The 22812-nt window shown below is 28.7% G+C and overlaps 1 non-coding gene across 1 annotated transcript; it reads right to left on the bottom strand.

The window, feature by feature from the left end:
• Positions 1-20295: 20295 nt before the first annotated feature.
• Positions 20296-20376, bottom strand: TRNAL-CAG (transfer RNA leucine (anticodon CAG)). Its single transcript has one exon. It is a non-coding gene; the product is annotated as a tRNA-Leu (tRNA).
• Between the last annotated feature and the right edge of the window lie 2436 nt (positions 20377-22812).

Below are 22812 nucleotides of genomic sequence, written 5' to 3' on the forward strand. Positions count from 1 at the left end.
AAATAAAAAAGAATTTGTAATTCACTTTGTTCAACACTTTTCACTAATAATTCTTATTTTTAACAAAGTATAAAAGATGTCAAAATGGGTAAAATAATATTATTATTTTTTCTCATAATTAATCAATTTTTTCTATAAAATTTTAACACATACTAATTTATTTTTGATAATAATTTAGGGCCCCTAAAAGACATAAGCCTTATTTTACAAAGGCAAGAGCCGGCCCTGCAAATGAAACGAGTTACATCATTCGAACAGACATATGTCTCCATCGCTTTGAATACACGCACTTGCTATGTGTTGCCTACATACATACAGAGCCGAAAATGTCGTTTCGACTGTGGCAATGATAACTACTTCTTTCATTTTCTAACCTACCCAACTAAATAGGCCCATAACCAACTAACATGGACTTGCTTCCTCCACAGTCCACTCCAAAGCGGGCTTTTGTGTCCACTTCATTCAAGACATTAAAAAAAATATATATTTTCTCTAGTAAACTTTGACCACATAAATCAACATGATAGTAGAATATATACGAATTAATCTAGAATATGTCTTATACTCATATATGAGGAGATATATCAGAAATCTAAAATAACGATATTTAATAAAAGTGTGCACTCTTTTATCATCTATATACGTTTGTACATATAAAATGATCATATAATTCAAACTTTTATTTTAAATGAAAATGCACGAACATGTACACAACATTGTCCCACATGACCCTTTGATGTTTGTTTGTGCATTGAATTATGATACATTTGGCTGTCCACTTGATAATCACATTATAGAAAGTTGAAATTTATGCTCCACTTGCTTTTGACTATCTACTACTATTATATTGTAGTGTTTGTAAAATAGGCTTTTAGGACCACCTCCGTATATCCTGTATTCTTCGTATATAGATAAAAGAAATATATTCATTGAACACAAAAAGTTTACCCTCATTGGATATGGTTTGCTAAAATTGCTACTACTCCAATAATGTACTAAAATATCTAAATAGATAACATTTCAATGTTCAACAACATTAAACTTATGATTTCTTTTTTTATTTATTTATCTTAAGTTATTGGATAAGTCAAACATATTCACATAAATTGAACGAAAAGTGAGGGACAAGGGTTATATATGAAGCCTTACATATCTAGTTATTAGGGAAGTAGACTGAGGAATAGCAGAAATTGCAACTGTACCTGTTGACAAGTCGAAGCAGTAAAAACTCCTTTTCCTTTTTTGCTTTGGCACAAATCCCCATATATGTCTCTTTAACATTGCTACCCTCTTTCCGTCTATTTTTACTTATTCAGTATTTTAGAAATAAATTTTTATTTGTCACTTTGAATATATTATTAACAAGAAAATTATTTTTTTCTTGTTTAATCATTAGTATTTCTTAAGAGACATGCAAAGTTCAAAATAGATAAAGTAAAATAGTAAAAGGAGGGAGTATTAATTAATTCTTATCCACACAAATTGAGGAACTAACATCCACATTTCAATTCATGAGTGTTTCACTTCCTTTTCCTTGTTCCATTTTCAGACTCATGATGATCTAACCTGAAATAATATCATCAACAATAATGTTTTTAGAAGATGAAAAAGAACCTTAACAAGAAAAAATGAAGTTCAACGCTCACTTCTCATCAGATAGTTTCACCAATACTCTTCTTCAGGTAAGAAACTGGTTCTTTAAATTATGATTATTTATGCCGTAGATTTATTATTCTTCCGCGCTAGGGTCATTTAGTAGAAGGTATTAGAAAAAATAATACATATATTATTAGTTTTGATATATTATTTATTAATCCCTTATTTGGTTAGGGTAATATTCTTATTCTAATACACTCATAACAAATCAAACCGTCAATAAATAATAATACTAAAATTATACACCCTACAAAAACCCCTTTTAGTATTTGTGTGTTAATGTGTTAGTGATTAGCTACAAGTAATTAATCAAGCCTGAAGAACAGATAATTTTAATTTCTTACAAGTAGAGTTAGTAATCTGAACAGAAACAAGAGACATTATTTGTTTATAATGGGTTAAAATACACTAATATTTTTTAAAAAAAATTATACTATGATATTCCTTAATAAAATCTTTGGCTTCTCAATACAGAAAAAGATAGCGACGCAAGCTTTCTGTTCGCCAGTAAAATCATACTCTCTACTTAATTTATGTGACACGTTTTATTTTTTATTCTAGTAAAGATTGTTACTTTTCTACTACGCATTAAAAATAACTTAATTTTAATAAAAACAATTTATAAATAAAGTATCTTAAATTTTATGTCAGTCGGTATCACTATACAAATAGTTAGGTCATTGGTGATAGTACAAGAATTAATTATGAGTAATTAATGTAGGTTAATGATATGATGAGAAGTCATAATACGAGGTTACACCTTTCGACTATTGATTGGCTAATGGACGTGGAATTCTCCATTTGTACTAATAAGATTTGACATGTAGGGACATACAATTCTATCTTCTCCATGTCTTTTATTTTTCCTTTTATCCTGTTTGTATCTTTTCAAATAATAGAAACTTCAAAATTCCTAATAATAGTTTCAAATATATATTACTATTCAATTTATCTATCTTACTTTTTAAAATTTTATGCAAAATATTTATGACTAGTTTTTAAAAAAAATTGAAGGTAGAAAAAAGAAATTACAAGGTTGAGAATCAAACTTTCATAAACAAGGTAAATACTTAGAGTCAATCAATTAAATTACTAAAAATTTTACGTGTTCAAAACTATCACACAAGATTTAAGCATTTTAATACATAATATGCATGTTTAATTTAAAATTTTAAGATTCTAAAGTCTATACTATATTCTTAAAAGATGTGTTTAGTCAAAACTAAGACACATAAAAATTAATGTAATGAAGGGAGACTTTAGAAAAAAGTTTTTAAAGATATACATATATATATAATGTGGACAGAAGTGCTCCATGAAAGAAATAATGAAGAGAAAAAAGAGGATAAAAACATAGAGAGACATATTGGTGGCCCCTTTAGGGCTTGAGGGTATGTGTGGTGCTTCATTTTTGGGGTTTTGTTTTGTTTGTTTGTTTTGTTTAGGCTAATAGAATGTGTGATGAATAGTTCCAAATCAGTTAGCACTACCTTTTACGATTGTGGAATGGTCATAAAAGATGTGAATGGGGGACTTAAAGGTACACACCACAGGAATAACTCTTTTTTGTTCATTCATTATACAGAAAGTGACACTATTTTTGTTCTCTAATGTAGCTGAGGCCTCATTTATTTGCACATGATAGAGACTTTGAATGATATAAGTTTTAGAAAATTAAGAACGTCTCTTTATATTGAGAATTAAGTATTTTCTAAACAAAACTTTTACACAAATTATTAAAAGATATTTTTGTGTGAATAATTTTCACATGCACAATCATCAACCACCTAGTTAATCACATTCAACATCACAATTACCAATACATCATTGACCACTATACATAATATAGTCATTACTACTAACATTAGCTACTAATTACAATCACAACTATCACTACCACGTACCAATTGTCATTAATCACACATCACTTACAACGAGCATCAATCATCACCACCACCGTTGCTACGGACCATCTTTATCATCACTAGCAAACATAATATTTATTTATTTTAATCAAATAATAATTTTATTTTTATTAATTTTTTATCTTTTTTCTTATATTTAATTTCTTTTTTCATTTGAATTGTGTATTTATTATATTTAAAAATAAATAAATTTTGTAATTTCATTGAGAAACATAATTAAACAATTAAATATATACGCTTTGTTGTCCCAAAAGATTGGACAATATATAGTCAATAAGCTCTTTTAATATAAACACTTGCATATATTTATTTAATACACAGAAAAACATCTCTTTAATAATATTTCATTATAATGGTAAAATTCTCTTAAAAACATACTTTTGATATTACATTATACTCTATATCTTTCTTAACAATATTTTGTTATGACAGTAAAAAAGATATTCGGACAAATAACAATATTATTACTAGAAAGGTTTGACGGTATATTTTACTTTGACATAATAAAGTCAATACAGAATTTAGTCAATATACATGTTTACTGAAATAAATAAACAAATCTTTGTTTAAAGAGCTCTTTTTGGAAAAAGTTTCGTTCCGAAAATTTCGGCCAACTTAATATGTTTGACTACAAAAGAAAAAATAAACTGTCACACCTTACGTAGCCTGAAATTCAGCTGGCCATCTTTTGAACTGCTTTTATGTGTTCAATTCATTTATCATAGTCCAAACTTATTTAGAATCCGTTTGGATTGATTTAAAAAAATATATTTTAAAGTTAAATATATAAAGTCAAATATAAATAACTTTTAAGTCGAAAAATAAAAAACTAAGGGAGACTAACTTTTGATTTTTGACTTATTTCAAGTTATTTTTTAACTTGCCAGATACTTCATAACTTATTTTAAATTATTTTTTATTTTTGTCAAACACTTTCAGAAATCAAAAATTGATTTAAAAGTAGGTTTGACCAACTTTTAAATCAATTCAAACACACCCTCTTAGTACAAGGGATAAAGAAAATAACTTATTCCAAAATGAACTTTAGAATAAGTTCATCATTTTTGAGATAAAATTACGAAATAACTTATTTTGATATTAGTTATCGCAAGATTATAGAACTATTTTTAAATATATAAAGTAAAAAACAATTTTGAAATAATTATTTTTGAAAAAATTAATTTCTGATTAACTTATTCCCCAATCAAACGAGTCATTACACTTTCTTTCTGCAGTACTAATATTTGCCATTGTTGTTGAGCGATTTGGCTTGACAACTATCATATCTAATTCACCATACAACAAAAGAACAAAGAAAAGAAGGGAACATAAAACTTATAATCTCCAAAAATATAAACATCCAAGACTGAGACATTCAGTCTTCGAAAAATGTTATGGAAGATATATATTTTTATAAATGATCAATTTCATATCTATCAATTATATTATTAACTAACGAAAAAAAGTTTACTTTTGTCATATCTAGTTGAAATGATCCTTTTTTTTTCACCTTCTCTATAGGGAAAAATAGTTGAGGACATTAGTTTAGTTAAGAAATCAGGTACCTAACTAGCTTCTCTAAAATAAAATAATGTGATATAAACAATCTCAATAATAATAATTATAGTGCAGATCAAGATTGAACCTGCTGAACACAGAGAATTTCGTAATTGAAAAGAATAAAGAGTACTTATAAATGGTGTTTTTAGCTTGAACATATTGATTCTTGAAGAAACTACTCATTCATATAAGATAAAGAGTATTTTACTACTTACCCCTAATTAAATGCCTTGAAGAATAAGTGATTCTATAATGATGTACAATTCCATGTATTAAAACAAGAGTAATTTTATAAGAATAAAATCAATTCCTATCAAAACAAAATAAACAGGCCAAAACACCACTTATTTTGAAACGAAGGAACTACAATTTAAACCTTCTCCTTTGTAGAAGTTCAGGAAATTATTTGGTTGATATTTTTTAAAAGAAAAATAGTATTTAAAATTGATGTTGAAAAGGAGTATTTTGAAGTTAAAATTTGTGTTTTTAGTCCTCTTGCTGAAATGCCTTCCAAAAAGATTATTTATTTCCCCTTAAGTTACCCATATCTCAAAAAAAAAAAGATTATTTATTTCCCCTTATTGAAACAAGATGGACATGAAAACAAAGTTCAAAGTTTTGTATGTGAAAACTTGAAATCATTTGTAAAATTTTCCATGTTGTAATGACAATATGAATTAATTCATAGATTATCAATTGAAATGATTATTATTATAATTCAGTTTCATTAGTCCCTTACTGTATACCTCCAATCTTCTACACCAATAAACATTCTTATCAAAACAAATTACTTGTAAATTAAGTGTTACTTATGAGACTCCTTGGAAATATATGTTTTTTCATCAGAACTTTTGGTTCTGCCACTGTGTACTGCATGTCTTGGGAATGTTCAAAATTATTATTAAAACACACAAAGACCAAGTTGAGTAACATCCATATATACTAGTGATATTCCAATTACAAAGTACTTATGAACTTTCTCACACAAAATAATGTGCATCTTCCCCTATTTATATAATGTCACATCTCTAATGTTTTTTTTATTAGAATGATGAGAAATAACACAACTAACATAATATATATCACAATAAATGTATAAAAGACTTGAGAGAAGATACAAAACATTTTGAAAATCAATTTAAGTTTACCAATTATATGGGTGTGAATATATAATTATCTATTTTGAATGACATTAAATACTATCTCTAACTAGGAATGGAATAGACATAAATTGAAGATTTTGGCCCTTGTTTTTAACTTTTTTATCCAAAAATATGTTGAATTCTTCCGTTCTTTTGCCTTCTTTCTTTAGTTTAGTTTTTTAACTACACTTTTATCTCTACATATCTTGAGCAATTTATAACTCTAATGATGAAGAAACACTTTCCATGTGATTATAACCATAAAACTATGATTAACTAATTATTCAGAGATAAAGTTTTTCCAGTTTGTCACACCATATTTATGTTTGGTGTAACATGTGAATATATTAACTCCTAAACATGACATGATCTTTTAGCCCTACAAAGTTCTATTATCATATGCCATAGAACGAATGGTACCTATTTGTTTAGAGTACATATCCATCAAAAGAAATGTAAAAGTTATATTGCTCGGACTCTTCAAAAATATTCACAAACTATGTGTGTTGCATACTAAAAAATAGTCCATTTTTGGAGAATCCGATGAGATTAGATAACATTTTTGGAGAGTCCAAACAACATAGTGTAGACAAAGCATAAACTTAATCCAATCTTTAGGAAAAAATTAAGACATAGTAAGTAGTTAATCTCTCAAGGCAAACAAGCTAAGTAAAAGTTTAACACTTTTGTTTAAACTATTTGTCGAGCTTCAAAGAGGATTACATAATCCAAATAACTAAACCAACTGTGATTACTTTAAACTACCATTCAAAGAGTATAATTAAGAGAAAGAGTAGAGGGTTAATTACATTGCTTAATAACAACATGAAGTATCCTTCGTTGAGTCCCTGGAGATTTGGATCGTCTACCAACAGCTGCAAAGGCATACACATAACTAAAATCACAAAATTAGGTATGGATCGTCTATCAATAGCTGCAAAGGCATAATTTAACTCACAAAATAGTGTTAGTAATTGAGCAATCTAACAACACTTTCAGATCTAATCGACAAAATTGCCAAGCAAGAAATAACATCAAAAGTAGTCTTCACAATCATACAAATTCATGACCCATAGAATTAACACTCTATATAATAATTTTCGCTTCGAAAACCTATACACACAACCTAGCTTCTTCTTTTGCACAGATTTGTGTATGTATTTGACTATATATTATATATACATACGAAGAAAAAAAACGAAAGAGGGCGAAGGTGATGACAGAAGCATAGAGAGCACAAATGAAGTTTGATGCTTTTGCTGCCCAAATTGAATGAAATTAGCATATCATCATTAGTGCTCTCTATCTTCTGTCAACAATTATCACCAACCTTTCTTCCTATCAATTTCAATTATATAACCTAAAAATCAAATACAAAGAAGTAAACAAACTTTTGGGTTTGGGGGAAGAGAAAGGGTGTTAGGGCTATATTTGGGGCTAGAGAAGAAATATTATATAGATAGATAGATAGATATTTGGGGGTTTAACCTATTGAGTTGTAGCAGTAGTGAGGGGTCTTTTTATAGGAAAAAATAGGAGCAAGGAAGTGAAGATTCAGGGAAAGGTTATTATTGGTAAATAAAGAAAAGAAAACGGTACTATCCCCATTTTGTTATAACAGTTTTTCACGACTAGTGTTTAGGTAAAAGGACAACAACATCCACTCTTAACTTCTTAACAAACTCCACTCATATGAATTAGTACGCGTTTGGAAATACAATCGTGATATGAAATTTCACGCTGATTTCTTATCATGAGATAAAATCTCAAATTTTCCATAAAACAACATGATTTGGTGGTTTCCATGTTCACCTTCACCTTTCGAGTTCTTGAACATGAACTGGTTTAGAAGGTAAAAAATTTATAGTAAATGTATATTTTAATTGAATTTTAAAATGAATGTGATATTGAATGAAAAATCAAAAACTAAATCATGCATTGTAGCATATTACCGTCGCTTATTTGAGTTTAGAAATTAATTTTCTTTATTAATTGTGATATTTAAATCAATTTATATGGATATTGATTAGTTTGACTATATATATGTGTACTCAAAAAGCATTTTGTAACTAATCGTATAAGGAATTTTGGTTTATTATTAAGAATTTTAGGTTTTTATTGGATAACAAAGATTAGAAATTTATTCAAAATATTTAATAACTTGATTTATCGTAATAATAAGGTCAATTTTTTAAAATACTTTCTGCGATGTTTTCCTATTTGTCATGTCACTACATAAAAAATGATCTTTAGCGGTAATTAATTAATGGCAATAGCTCAATTGCCGTTAAATATGTATTTTTAGCAGCAATTAGCACTCTTTTGTATATATCCCTAAAGTCTTTAGCGACATTGAATCTAATGCACTTAACTAATGCGGTTAAAGACTTTAGCACTCTTTATTAATGTGTCTATTTATTATCGCTAAAAGTTATTTTTGTTGTAGAGTGTTGTGCTAAATTCACTCAGGAACCTTTCTTGTATGGTTTTTTGATGCAATAGATGGACCTTTGCCTCTTCTTATACATGCTACTACTATGGTGAGATGGGAAATTCCTCCCTTTACTTATCCTATTTTAAGTGATATTTTTTTAGTGTGTTTTAAAAATTAATAATAGATTCTATATTTGTATTTTTCATTTTATTCTTAATAATAAGATGATTTACTAAAATTCTTACTATTTTTTTAAAGAAAATTGAAGAAAAATTATAATAAAAACTTATTTTTATTCATAATAAGTCAATGCATGCATATCTTATATTTCAATAGAAAGTCCTTATATTTAATTGTAATTAATTAACACATATTTTTTCTTTATTAAAGCACTTAATCAAAACAACTTATATTAATTTGGTGTGACTGCCTAATTTCTTTTTGTCTTAAAATGGCCATTGATTTTTTGTCATCTCATTTACCTTCACTCCATCCCCTTGAATGGAAGAAACAAGAGGCTCCCCTGTTTTTCATTGTTAATTATAAGATAAAAAAAGTCAACTAATTGTCTTTTTTAACTATGGAGTTCTGATTAATTCATCAGAAAATTTTGTTTTAATATTTTAAAAATATTTTTGTTATTTAATATACATTAAAATAAATAAAGAATTTTAAGTTTGGAAAAATTGAATTGTGTCCCAATTTTTCGCTTATTTTGTCCAATCTATTTCAACCCAAATAACTTTTGAACAAGTCTTAACGCAACTCAATTAACCGCTAATTTGACATTCTACATTGGGATGTCAAATGGCCGGATTATATTAAATTAAGTAAGGTTAAAATGGATTGAAATAGATGAGATTAAAATAGAGTAAATAATGAGTTATAATCCAATTTGCTTAATTCTAATCAAATTTATACTTTTGTTTGTTTCTCTAATGATTTGTTTATTTACCTAATAAAATTCTTCTTTACTATAATCTACAATAATAACAATAGCATTACTAGTGTGGTCTGAAAAGTGGATTTGGAGAAAATAGGATATACACATTATATATCTATCTTCGTGAAGTAAAGAGAGTATTATCTAAATTAAAGACTCGAAATCAATAAATATTCTAATTAGGAAGAGAGAAGTCATTCAACTACCTAATAGCATTTGATATTGAAAAATATTGACAATTTTTTTTCATTGGTTGAAATGGCTACATATATAGCCTAAATCAACTCTAATTTCATAGTATAACAATATTTTCCGTTTGAGAATTCCTACAAGGGGAGGTAAAAAAACAAAGTGCGGCGCAGTAATAAATTAGTTAGAGTAAAGTAAAATAGTGGACTGACATGAATGGAAGGATAGTATCATATTTTCCAATCATTCAAGATCTTGGTTGTTATCAGTATCTTCTGAGTTTTGATTTTAATTGGTGAGTACACTTCAAGTTGAACAATTCACCTCCCACAACTTCCTTTTCTCCTGCTAAAACAAAAAATCATTTTCTTCATTTTACATCAACTCGTGCCCCCTTCCAATTTTCCATATCTTTCAAGATTTGTCACACCATTTCCCCTTCTTTTTTCATCATTCATGCAAGAGGTGGAGCTAGGTGGAGTTTCGTGAGTTCAGATGAATCTATTAGCTTTTTTGTAGACCTTCTATTTGTACTAGAAAATTAATTAAATATATATGTATATTAGTTTGTGAACCCCTAACAAAATTGATTGACAGATCTAAAGGAAATTTAGAATCCCCAAATTCTTTATAATGGCTCCGCCCCTGATTCATGCCCTTTTTCACGGTATAACTCAACCTCAAAAAGCTAGCTTATGAAAAGAGGATTGTTCAAATCCATACCGTAATTAGCAGATCGTCTGTCTATTTCCTAATCAATATGGAACTTTAACCACTCTATCACAACTAAAACGGATTATATTTTTAAAATAAAATATTATTCCCTCTATTTTAATTTATTTGTCTTACATTCTTTTTTAATTTGTTTCAAATTTCATATGACGTGTATGTTTAAGATCATAAGATTAAAGAATCTTGATATGTGATACATATCTTTTGTTTAAGATTAGAAGTATACTAACAAATCGAAACAAAGGGAGTTTCTAAAAGAACTTTTATATTGTCTTATCAGAAATAATCATTCTATTCTATAAAGATAAGGGTAATTGTTTACGTACATACGTCTTTCCCTTCTCAAACTTCACTTATAAAATTATACTGAATACTCCCTCCGTCCCTATTTACTTGTCCATATTTCCTTTTTTAGTTGTCCCTATTTAGTTGTCCATTTTGACAAATCAAGAAAGGACAACAAATTTTTTCCTATTATACCCTTATTTACACTTCTTGAAAATTGTAAAAGTGTATGTTGTTTCCCTCCAATTTATTTCACTTGAATTCAAATAAGTGGTTGTAATTTTGAAGTGAAAAGTTGTCATAAGGGTAAAATTGTAACTTCACTGTGCTAATCATTGTTGTCTTAATCTGTGTGTCATTTCTAAAGTGGACAACTAAAAAGGGACGGAGGGAGTATGTTATTGGAGTATGAGTGAATTGTTTTTAGAAAGATGAAGATAAGGTGCATAACAAATCCTGTGTAAATATCTTTAAAGAAGGCAACAAGTTGGGTGTGGGGGGTGGGTGGGTGGAGAGATGGTAGCCTGCAACAAAGCATGTGCATTCTATGGTATAGCGACCTACATTATATTAAGACTTCAACTCTTCAATAATTATTCTGACATACCTTTCTATCTTTTGGCAATGCATGCTATCACTTAATTTCCTACTTATTTCCTTTATCAACTTGTTGGAGGCTTTGACCTATATTTATCTTGGAAGCTAATGACCTTTTTTTTCTTCTTCTAACAAAGTTATTCGATATCTATACTGATATAAAAGATTGCCAGACGAAACATCGTGAGTATTTTAAATAGATTATATGTAATTAGTGTATTACATACTAGGGTTATAAATTCTAAGAAACTTTTACCCCTTTTAAGTCTTGTACATAATATTTTTCATGTAAGATATTGTAAGTTTAGTCACTCGGCATCCAAGGATTACGTTTGGCATAGTGGTCAATGAAGTGGTTGAGAGTAATGAGATCTCGCGAAGACAAAAACACTCGGTAAATCTTTTCATTTGTTCTAGTCTTGGTGCTCAAAGTTATTACCATTTACATGGTACATGTTCCTAGTAGGAGATGACAAGTATTCCGTGAAATCAGTTAAGGTGCGCAAAAGCTGATTCGGACAACACGGCCAGAAAAAGGAAAAAAAAGGGTATAGTCACTCAACAAGTAAAGGCTCAGCGATGTCTACAAAGAGGCAAATAAACTAGGGACAACACTGCTATAAAAATTCTTTACTCTAGGAGAGCCTTAAGTAAAATCCAAAAAAATGTATTGGTCCCTAATAAAAGTAGACGACTATTAAGATTTGTGTTTTATCTCTATGATGATCTTTTTATATTATGTAATATTTGTTTCAGATATCCCACCTAATTGATATGCTACTCGTGTTACAATTATTGTTTAATTATGTTATAAGTTTAGAACTCTTGATCATGTTTTTATATAGTCAATACTTCAAATTTTGACATGACATTTGATGTCCCAAATAGAGGAACCACTAGAAATTACCCTTTCCACATCCTACAAACTTACCATATACAGTAACAAAAACAATGATTGTATACCTATTAACATCACAAATTTTGCAGAACTTATATAAAAATATTGCTCAAATATCTCACGAACTAGATGTCCTACGTACTATTGTATGTTTAATTATGGTGTTGTTTTAAAGCACTAGAGAGTAAATTATCTATCAATGGTTATCCCTCACTTTACACATTAATAGCTCGAACTTGAAACTAATTCAACCCAAAAAAAAACTACTAATTTATAAGGAGAGATTGTAGAAACCATATAAAGAGTTTAAATTCTCCTTATCCAGTGATGTGGGACTCATTACGCTGTCTCACGTCCAAGGCTGAATATCTGGAGTAAGGGCAATTTAATATGTGGCCCAGGAGTGGCTCAACAGACTAAAAAAATAAGGCAATTGTCTTAGGCCTCCAAATTTAAGGAGTTCATTTTTTTAAAAACAATAATAGATTATAAATATATTTTATGAATAATATTGAGTATTATTTGTAGAAATATAAAATTTTCATATATGAGGAATTAAAGAATTAATAGATGTTTGACAAATGTAGAATACTATGTCTCAAGAAATATTAAATGAATTGATTATAGTAAACTTCTTAATTTATTAAAATAAAATTTAAGGCCTTCATTCAAATTTTGTTTTAGGCCATTCATATATTTGAGCTGCCCTTAATGGAGCCCAACATCGATAAACAATATATTGTGATGAGTCTGACTCTAATACTATATAGAATAAACCTTGAACCTAATTATTTTTTTTTTAAAAAAAAAAACTAACTCATAAGTAAATTAAAATTAATCATGACCATATAAAGAGTTCAATTTTTTCTCGCTCCACCGATATGAACTCAACAATAACCATAGAAAGCAAAGTAGTGCAAGTTGCCAAGAAACATGGAGAACCTAAGCCAGAAATGTCAAAGCAATCATCGACACACATGTCTTATCCATCCAATTGAAGCCCATTTACATTAAAAGTAGTGATCAATATGGGGACATGTAAATGGGGCGGTGGACCGTTGATAATATATAGTACTAATAAATATGAACGATATATCATATACTCTTTGGAAAAAAAAAAAAAACTATATTCTAAATTAACGTGTCAAAACCCTACAGCTTAATTCAATCATCTTTACCCCATATAGTGGGCCATGAGAATTGATACTGATGCATAAGTATTTCCAATTTTGTCAATTTTGAACTTTGATGGGACTATATATATTAACTTTGTTGCAAAGTGGTACATAGAACAATCTTAACTACAACTAGGGTGTGAAACTTTTTCTGCCAACATCTAAAGATATCAAAAAATGGAATATATATAAAATTAAAATATGATAAAATATGGTAAAGAACAATGTATATTATCGTCTATATATAAATATCTGGACTTTTGTTGATTCTGTACATGCATATTGATAAAGAAAATTTATTGTGGACGAAAACGAAAGTTGATCTAGTTGTCGATCGATAGTTGATCTAGTTGTCGATTGCTTAGTGGCTTTATATAGGATAACATTTCATGGTCCCAATGAAAAGATTCAGGATATATATTCTCCCTTTCAAAATAAGTAATGTGTTTAGTTTGGACGCATTTCTTAATGAACTAACTATTTACTTCAATACATATCTTGAAAAAAAAATATCTCTATAGCAGTTTCTTATCGTGAAAAAAATTGTAGCCTAAATTATGGTGCACCTGAACGGGTGGTCTCTCCGTAAAATTAGATATTTTATGTATATATTTTATGAAATTGATATATATAATATTATCTTCTGACACCCATATTATAAGAAAGCTAAATATTACACTTGGTTGAAAGTTGAATTCTTAACCTAAAAGACAAGGGATCAATTCTTACTTAATATATTTTTTAGTCTCCATGAAAATCCAATATTTATAAGAGATTTTAATTTTTTTTATTTTTTTTTATATATATATAGCCAGCTCCGCCGACGATATTTGAGTATTTGGAATAGAATTTGATTCAATTAAATTTTGGTTTAGAGAAAAATAAGGGGACGGGATAAAAGCCGCAATTACTGTTAGAACTTGGAAGTGTGCTTTTATGATATGTGTTTTTTTTTAGAGTTTCTATTAAATTTGAATCATGTATTGCAAGGTCTATTTGGAGGTGATGCTTTTAACATAATTTTTTGAGCTACTTTCACATATAGCAAACACAAAATTCATGTTTGTATGCTATAGCAAAGTTTGCATAATTGCGCTCCATAGCAAACATATATATGTATAATTCGCTATACATATACAAAAAAATAGTTGTATAATTCGCTATACATATACAAAGAAGGCAGTTGTATAATTCGCTATACATATACAAAAGAAAGCAGTTGTATACAAAAGATCAATTGTATAATCTGTGTATGTATAAAACGAGAAAGAGAGAAAGGCAAAAGAAAATTAGGCAGGGAAATATTTGTATTGTATAATTATAAGTGTATAAGACGAAGATATATGTATTTGCATGCGTATATACAATTTTCTCTCACTTTATACAAACAGAATCGCAATTTATACATCTCGTTTCTGTTTGTATAAGCGAGAGAGGTGAGGGTGGTGAGCGAGATTTGGGAGAGTGGCGAGATGAGATCTGGGAGAGGGGAGAGAGGGGAACGAAAATATATGTATATATACAATTTCCTCTCGCTTTATACAAACACAAATACATTTTATACATTTGTGTTCGTATAAAAAGCGAGAGAGGCGAGCGAGACTGCCACCAAACGAGAGTGGCGAGCGAGATTCCACCAGGGAGAGTGGCAAAAATAGCAATAGTTTGCTATAGGGTACAATTAAATCAAAGTATATTTATAGCATTTAATTTGAATTAATAATTTGCTATTATATACAATTTTCCCTAAACTTTTTTGTACCCAAAATTCAAACTCGATATCTTTAATTAAGGATGAAATAATTTCATCACTACTCTACCCTATGATATGTCTTTTTATTTCTACTCAAGCGTGGGGTTAGACTGCCCACTACCTATTTATTAAAATCAGTAAAAGTAATAGACATATATGTGGGATGGGGACATGTTTTTCTCCTTTGGCAAAATACTCACGCAGTAATTTAAATAAGTTGTCCTTTTTTGAAGAAAAAAATTATGCAATACAATATTAGATTTTACTTGTATATGTTTTAAACAGAAATTGTTAGAATATTTAAATACACAAGTAGTTGTTATTATTGTATATTTACTATAATAACACATAATGTTGCTGTGCTTTGAAATTTTTCATAAGTACCACCATCGTATCAACTAATTTTCTCTAAAAATAATACGTAATTTAAATATTACCAAATTCATAAATATGCTAAAAATGTTTATATATTACTGTGTTTTCGGCGTCTTACTTTTTTTTTTTTCCAGCTTATATTCTCAGAAAAACAAACTTCTAAATCTGTGATAGTGACATGCCATTTCTGTGACTTAATTCTCAAAAACAGTATTATATATCATCTCTTTTATAAAAGTGGTGGTTGAAAATTTGTATGCATTTTCAGTGGTCTTTCTTTATTATTATTCAAGATAGAAGAAGTAATCAATATCTACTGTTAGACATGTCAAACCATTATCCCTTTCTTCCCACTAACAAACCATTATTAACATTTCTTTTTTTCGCTACTGAAAAATTGCTGCATGCTCCTTCTGTTTCAAACTATTTATCGTATTATTTTTTATATGTTCTTTTATAAAAATTTATCTAAATTCTTTTGACTAATTTACTTTTCCTTTATATCTTAAGTTATAATTTCTTTGCATTAAACGTTTAGTATGTGGACTTGTGTGTAGTCTACAAAAATAGTTACTACTAAATGGATCCCTATCCGGTATGAACCTAGATTAGTCGGTCTCCAATATTGATATCAGATCTCGTGAAAAAATAAGAAAATTCATTAATTCATGAAAAACTGTTTTAAGTGGACATAATATATATCAAAAAAGAAAAGACCTTTTAAATAGATAATTTAAAATAAATTATATAATTATGTAATAATATATCTTATTACTAATAAACTAAAAATTTAAAATTAGAAATTATTTTTTAAAATATAAAAAGTAGTTGTGATGATTCTTTGAGTGCCTCGAAAAATGGTCCAACAATTGCTGTTCATTTGGCAGTGGCAGCAATTAGAGTGGTTGTCCCCACAATACTGTCCAAACAGACTGCCTTTTTTGGACGAGATATTTTCTGAGTTTGATGCCATTTTTGCCTTTTTTAGGTTAAACGTTAAGGAACCGTTTGGCAATAAATCTTAGTTTTCACCTTTTTCTAAATATTTTATCATAAAAAAATTAAATTCGGCTTTGATGTTGTATTTTAAATAAAAATTTATACAACTTGTTTCCCACTCACTTTTTACTCGTACTTAAATACAATCAAATATGAATATTATTTTTAAAAAAATATATAAATTAATAAAATTTAACTTTATAATTTTAAATGAAATAAAAATATTTAAAATCTATAACCAAATCCCTGCTAATGCAAATACAATTCATTTCACTTTGTTATTATTCTACTTTTCTCTTTCCAATTTCTCTCCAATGGTAGTAATGTTCAGATTCTCAACAATTCTCAATTGACTATTTATTTTTTGGTTCTCCATTGCGAAGTTAGAATTGTGTGGTCTTAAATTAAATAATGTATATTATATGTAGCAATATATTCTTTACTCGTATGATTTTAAATATGTCATGTTAAATTTTGAAATTTAAAAGTTGCAAAATTAGAAAAGTGACAGAATTTTTGCTAGTTATAGAAGGGATCCGATACAAAAATATACCTTTATTATCTATCATTTTGATGAGAGGTTGTTTATATATATATATATATATTATTTTTTTTTTATTTTTTTTTTACATAAACAACCTCTCATCAAAATGATGAATAATAAAGGTATATTTTTGTATATTAATATATAAAATATATGCATAATTATATATACTTTTTAGATATAATACAATTATTTTGGATCGACCTCTCAGTAACTTTCCTTATATTGTGATATACTAATTCGCATAATTATTATATTAGGTTGACGTTAGAGGTAGTTTTTAGTCATGTGGAAATTGGAAAACATATCTCACAATTCTCAAACTCCAATCTTTAAACGGAAAATTGTATGAAATAACAAACTATTAATTCAAATTAAATGCTATAGTCATAGTTTATTTTATTTGTAATTCGCAGCAAACATCCTTTTTTTTTGCCATCTAATTCGGTATACAATTAGTCATTTATACATTTCGGTATAAAATGCGTTTGTGTTTATATAAAGCGAGAGAAAGTGTATATACAAATACAAATACATATATTTTCGTCTTATACACTTATAATTATACAAATACAAATCTTATTATACAAATTACAAATGTATAAATGAATTTATACAAAACTGAACAATTTGTATAAAATTGAATGTATCTAGCGAATTATACAAATCAAAAGCTCCATAGCAAACATAAAATTTGTTATGGAGCGCAACTATGCAAACTATAACTATAACATATAAATATGAATATTATGTGAAAGTTGCTCATCTTTAAATATAGCTCAAGGGTACTGAGCTTATGAACTGGATGAGCCCAGTTTCTAAAGCCCATACATATAAGTATTCAATAGGTACAAATTTTAGTTGAGGTGTCTAAGTGAATTATGCGGACAACTTTAAGGGATCGCATATGACTTAAGCCTAAAATTTATACATAGAAATGACATTAATCTCTAATCTATCCTATTTTTCGGAAACATCATTTCATGCGATGTATTGAGATGTACACGATGAATCAGAACGTACGTGATATATCACGAGTTAATGATGTATCTGAAATCAAAACGCAATGTATCAAGACATTAAGGGAGGCATCCGAAATTGAGACGTACGTTTTGTGATGTACCCGGATTTCATCAAATTTAAGGTATTTTTGTAATTTGGAAAAGAGTAGAGATAAAATGTAATTAGTTCTTAACACTATGAGATATGTGTAAAACTCCCTATGTTTAACTCTATATTTGTTTGGTAATTTAAGCTTACAAATAATGACATTTGTAGCCAATTTCTCTTCTAAAATACACACTTGGCATAATATTTTTGCCCCTAAAATCACTCTATATTAGGCATACACTTCAGAAAGAATAGTAACGTAATAATAAGAAGCAGAATCCAAAGTTAGATCACTTTCTTATATGTTATATTTATACATTGTATACATCGGGTGATATACATACACAGACACATTTAGTTAAACTAAAAAATTGTTGGGTGTATAAAGAAATATAATGTCCTGTATTTGTAACATGTATATGTATTTAGAGTTGGATTACTGTATGTATGTGCTACACTGTATATATTCTTATCATTTGTATACATAACTTTCATCGACAACGATTCTTCAAAATACGTATATCTAAAAGTTTGTCTAGTCCTTCATAGTGAAAATATACAAATGTATATCTATAACTAAATATCATGTATATATGTTAATTCACTAGATATGCATCAGAATATATATACACACTCATTTATTTAATAAAAGCATGAAAATACTATAAATCATAATTTTTTATATTTACCTATATGGCTATATCTAACTGAGTTGGATAAAGTCTTCGAATGTATCGCCCGGACCCGGAGGGAATCAACATATATTCCATGCTTCTTTCTTAAGCGACTATAGTACTGAAAAATGTATTTTTTTTTATATATATTTATGCCCTCCAACTTTGGGTGTGCACAAGTAGACACTTAAACTTGAATAAAGTTGAACAAGGAGACACATGAGTCATATGTGGCATAATATACGTAGGACACAAATTGTCATGTAGGATGCCACGTAGGACGTGTGTGTTTATTTGTTCAACTTTATACAAGTTTAAGTGTCTACTTGTCCACATCCAAAATTGGAGGGCATAAATGTAAAATGCGATCAAGTTAAAGGGCACATTTATGTATTGTGCCTATTTATTAATATACCAGATGATTACCTAACATGTTTCTGTTAACAAAAAAATAAATCCACTTCTGTTGAGTCAACGAATTTATATACTCCATACAGAGTAAATGGCAAAAGTCTTGTAGCAAAAATATAAAATAATCTTAAACAATATACTAGATGAAGATTATAATTAGTTGCTAAAATCAACCACTCCCAATAATTGACAAAAAAAAAAAAAAAAACTTGCTGTTATTAGAAGAGCTAGCACGAACTTGTTGTGCAAAATCCAATATATGTCAAATCCTAGGCATAGTGAACCAGCATCAGCCACCAGTTGCGGCTGCAATGACGCGGCGGAGTTTATGTGTACATTATGCCTATTATGTGTGTGTTGTCCATTGTCTATCTTTTGTTATTGTGTTAAGACACCATACAAGATTGTGAAGCATGTCAAATGTGAAGTTTGTCGTTGTGGATCGGGGAAAAATATTCTGCCAGAATACTCTTCTGTTTCAGACATGGATATAATCGATTCTCCGAATAAGCTTGCACGTCGTCATCATAGCAAGAAGAAGATGATGAAATTGCTTATGTTCAAGAATTGAATGTTGATATTTTTGATGAAAAAAGTTGTTGTCTTATTGATATGAACACCTTGAATTATTGTTGCAATGATTTTTTTTTGAAGTAGCAATATAATGAATGAGAACAAATTATGATTGGAAAGATTTGAATTTGATGGTGAAATGGTTGAATTTCTTTTGGTATTATATTTGATATGAATGTGATTAGATCAGGTCACTTTATTATGTTGGAATTAATTATCAAAAAGTTTAAGAATATTGGTAGATCAATTTTGTTATAAAGTTTAGAAAATATATATATAAAGGAATTTTATTAGGGGAAAAATGATTTGTCAAGAATGGGTGTCAAGAATGGGATTCGAACCCATGCCCTTTCGGACCAGTACCTGAAACTGGCGCCTTAGACCAACTCGGCCATCTTGACATTATTGTTATATTTATACCATAAAATAATATAAACGCTTTTATGTATTGATTCTTATGAAAAAAATCTATTTTTCTTAAATATTTTGATTTTTGAAATATGCTAATATTTTGACTGAGTGGATAGCTCCCTATTTCATGCTGAAGCTTTGCCACAATTAAGTGTTAATATATATACGAGACGATATGTTAATAACAAAAATATTAGCAATCTGAAAATATAATGGGGAGTAATTTCAAATTAATTCCGTTAAAAAGAAGGTAAATTTGGACGTATTCTAGCTTTATTCAAAATGCTATAAATACAAAATTGATTATGGTGATTACTTAAAACCCATATACTAGAAGTGAAAAACATTTTTAGTTCTCTTATATTAGAATTTATTAGATAGGAAAAACGGCACTTTTAGTCCCTGTGTTAAGGCTATATTCTTATTTTAGTCCTTGTGTTATCTACCTTAGCACTATTAACCTTCAATTATATCAAGTGACTGGTTTTAATCCCTCAACTAACAGATCCAAAAAATTAACAGAGAGTTCACTGCTAAAAGGGGCAATTTGGGTATTTAAAAGTTATTGCTTGAGAGATAGAAAACTTAAAAAAAAATTTCCCTGCATAACCTAGTTCTACACAACGAAGAAGTCTCGATCTATTTGGTGTGGATGTGCCATGGAATTGCATTCTAAAAGTGGGTTGCAATCCACTCCATCAATTACCTTATAGTAGCTCCAAGCCTCCTATATATCCAGATGGAGCTCTAATAGATAGGGACGATCACTGCATAAAGTCACTTTGGCATATGACAAATAAAAAGTTCAACAGGATTAGTTATTGTAGAAAGGTAACAAGCAAATGTTTTCTTGCTCAATTGGATATGTTGTAAAAATCTGCTTGTAAAGTGGTTCAAATCCACTCTCTGCCAATACTTTGGCTGTCAATTACACAAATGTAAGATTATGAAATTCAGTAGTAATAATTTTTTAAGGCTTGTTTTAAACTGCAAGTCTCAATCAAATGATTAAAACGGAAAAATAGCTTTGAAAACTACACATATATCTTGTCATTTGGACATGAAAAGTAGTGATCGGGAGATCAATTCATTTAGTGGATTAAAAAGGGATGATAAATTTACTTTCTTTGAATTATTTGAGTAACTTAGAAATGGCCAAAAGTTGCAGCAATACAATTGAACAACATGCTTCAATAAAAAAAAAATCTCCATTTATGAATAGAAAAACCTAGCTCAAAATTATGAAAAATCGAGAAGAGACAACGAGAGTTAAATAAATAAGAGCAGCAACATACCAAGAATCACAAATACATTGTTGATGTTTCAGTAGATCCAAGTGAATTTTGTCCAAATGTACCTTAGATGACTTCAAGTTCGTCGAACAAAGAGAGAAATCTTATGCCTATATGGTGTGTTTTGTTCAGATGTAGCTCAAATGAGCTATCGTTCGTCGGTGTGAGGGAGGGAGGGTCAATGCCTATCAAGTTAGTTTTTTTGAAAATGTTGCTCAGATCGATGAGCTTGTTCTTCAAGATAGAGACAAGGAAGACTTGAGCTTGTTCTTTAAAGAGAGAGAATTAAAATGAAATACCCAAATTGCCCCTTTTATCAGTGAACTTTCTGTTGATTTTTTTGGGTCTGTTAGTTTAAGGATTAAAATCACTCACTTGATATAATTGAAGGTTAATAGTCAGGGGCGGACCCACGTGTATCTCCGTGGGTGCTCCAGCACCCATTACTTTCGACTCAAGCTCTATATACATACATGTTATTGAGAAAAAATACATAAAAACCAACTATGAGCACCCACAGACACTAAAAGTAGTTTGGTGCTCTGGTTAGCCTAGTAAACAAACTTGTTTTATTCGCTTGGAGGTTGTAGGATCGATTCTGGCTTTAGTCATATAATTATGTGCCTTTTGTTTTTACTCTCTCTTTCATGTTTCTCTCTCTGTTTTTTCTTGAATTGCTTCTCTTCTTTTTCCTTTTTTTTTGCCTTGAATTGCATTTTTCTAATTAATGTTCATCTATTTTTATAAAAATAAAAACAGGTAGATATTAAACTATCATGAGTCATGACAAAAAAAGTACTCCCTCTGTTTCATCGTGACATTCTTTTTTTTAGTCCGTTCCAAAAAAAAGTCACCTTACATTAATAAAAAATAATTTGAACTTTAAAATTCTCTTTTTATCCTTAGTGAAATAATTTTCAACTACACAAATATCTAAGCATTGATTTATAGCACAAATTTCAAAAAAAATCTTTTCTTTTTTAAGCACCGTATCAATTCAAATAGTGTCACATGAATGAGATGGTGGAAATAGTAATTAAACTACCTATTTCCCCACAATAGTAATTAAACTTTTTCTTTTTCCTTCTGTTTCATTCTAGTATTCTGAAATTGAAGGCTAATTTAATATAAATT

Source organism: Solanum verrucosum, unplaced genomic scaffold (assembly GCF_900185275.1).
Source record: "Solanum verrucosum unplaced genomic scaffold, falcon-dt-bn FXZP01000102.1, whole genome shotgun sequence".
Classification (NCBI taxonomy): Eukaryota; Viridiplantae; Streptophyta; class Magnoliopsida; order Solanales; family Solanaceae; genus Solanum; species Solanum verrucosum.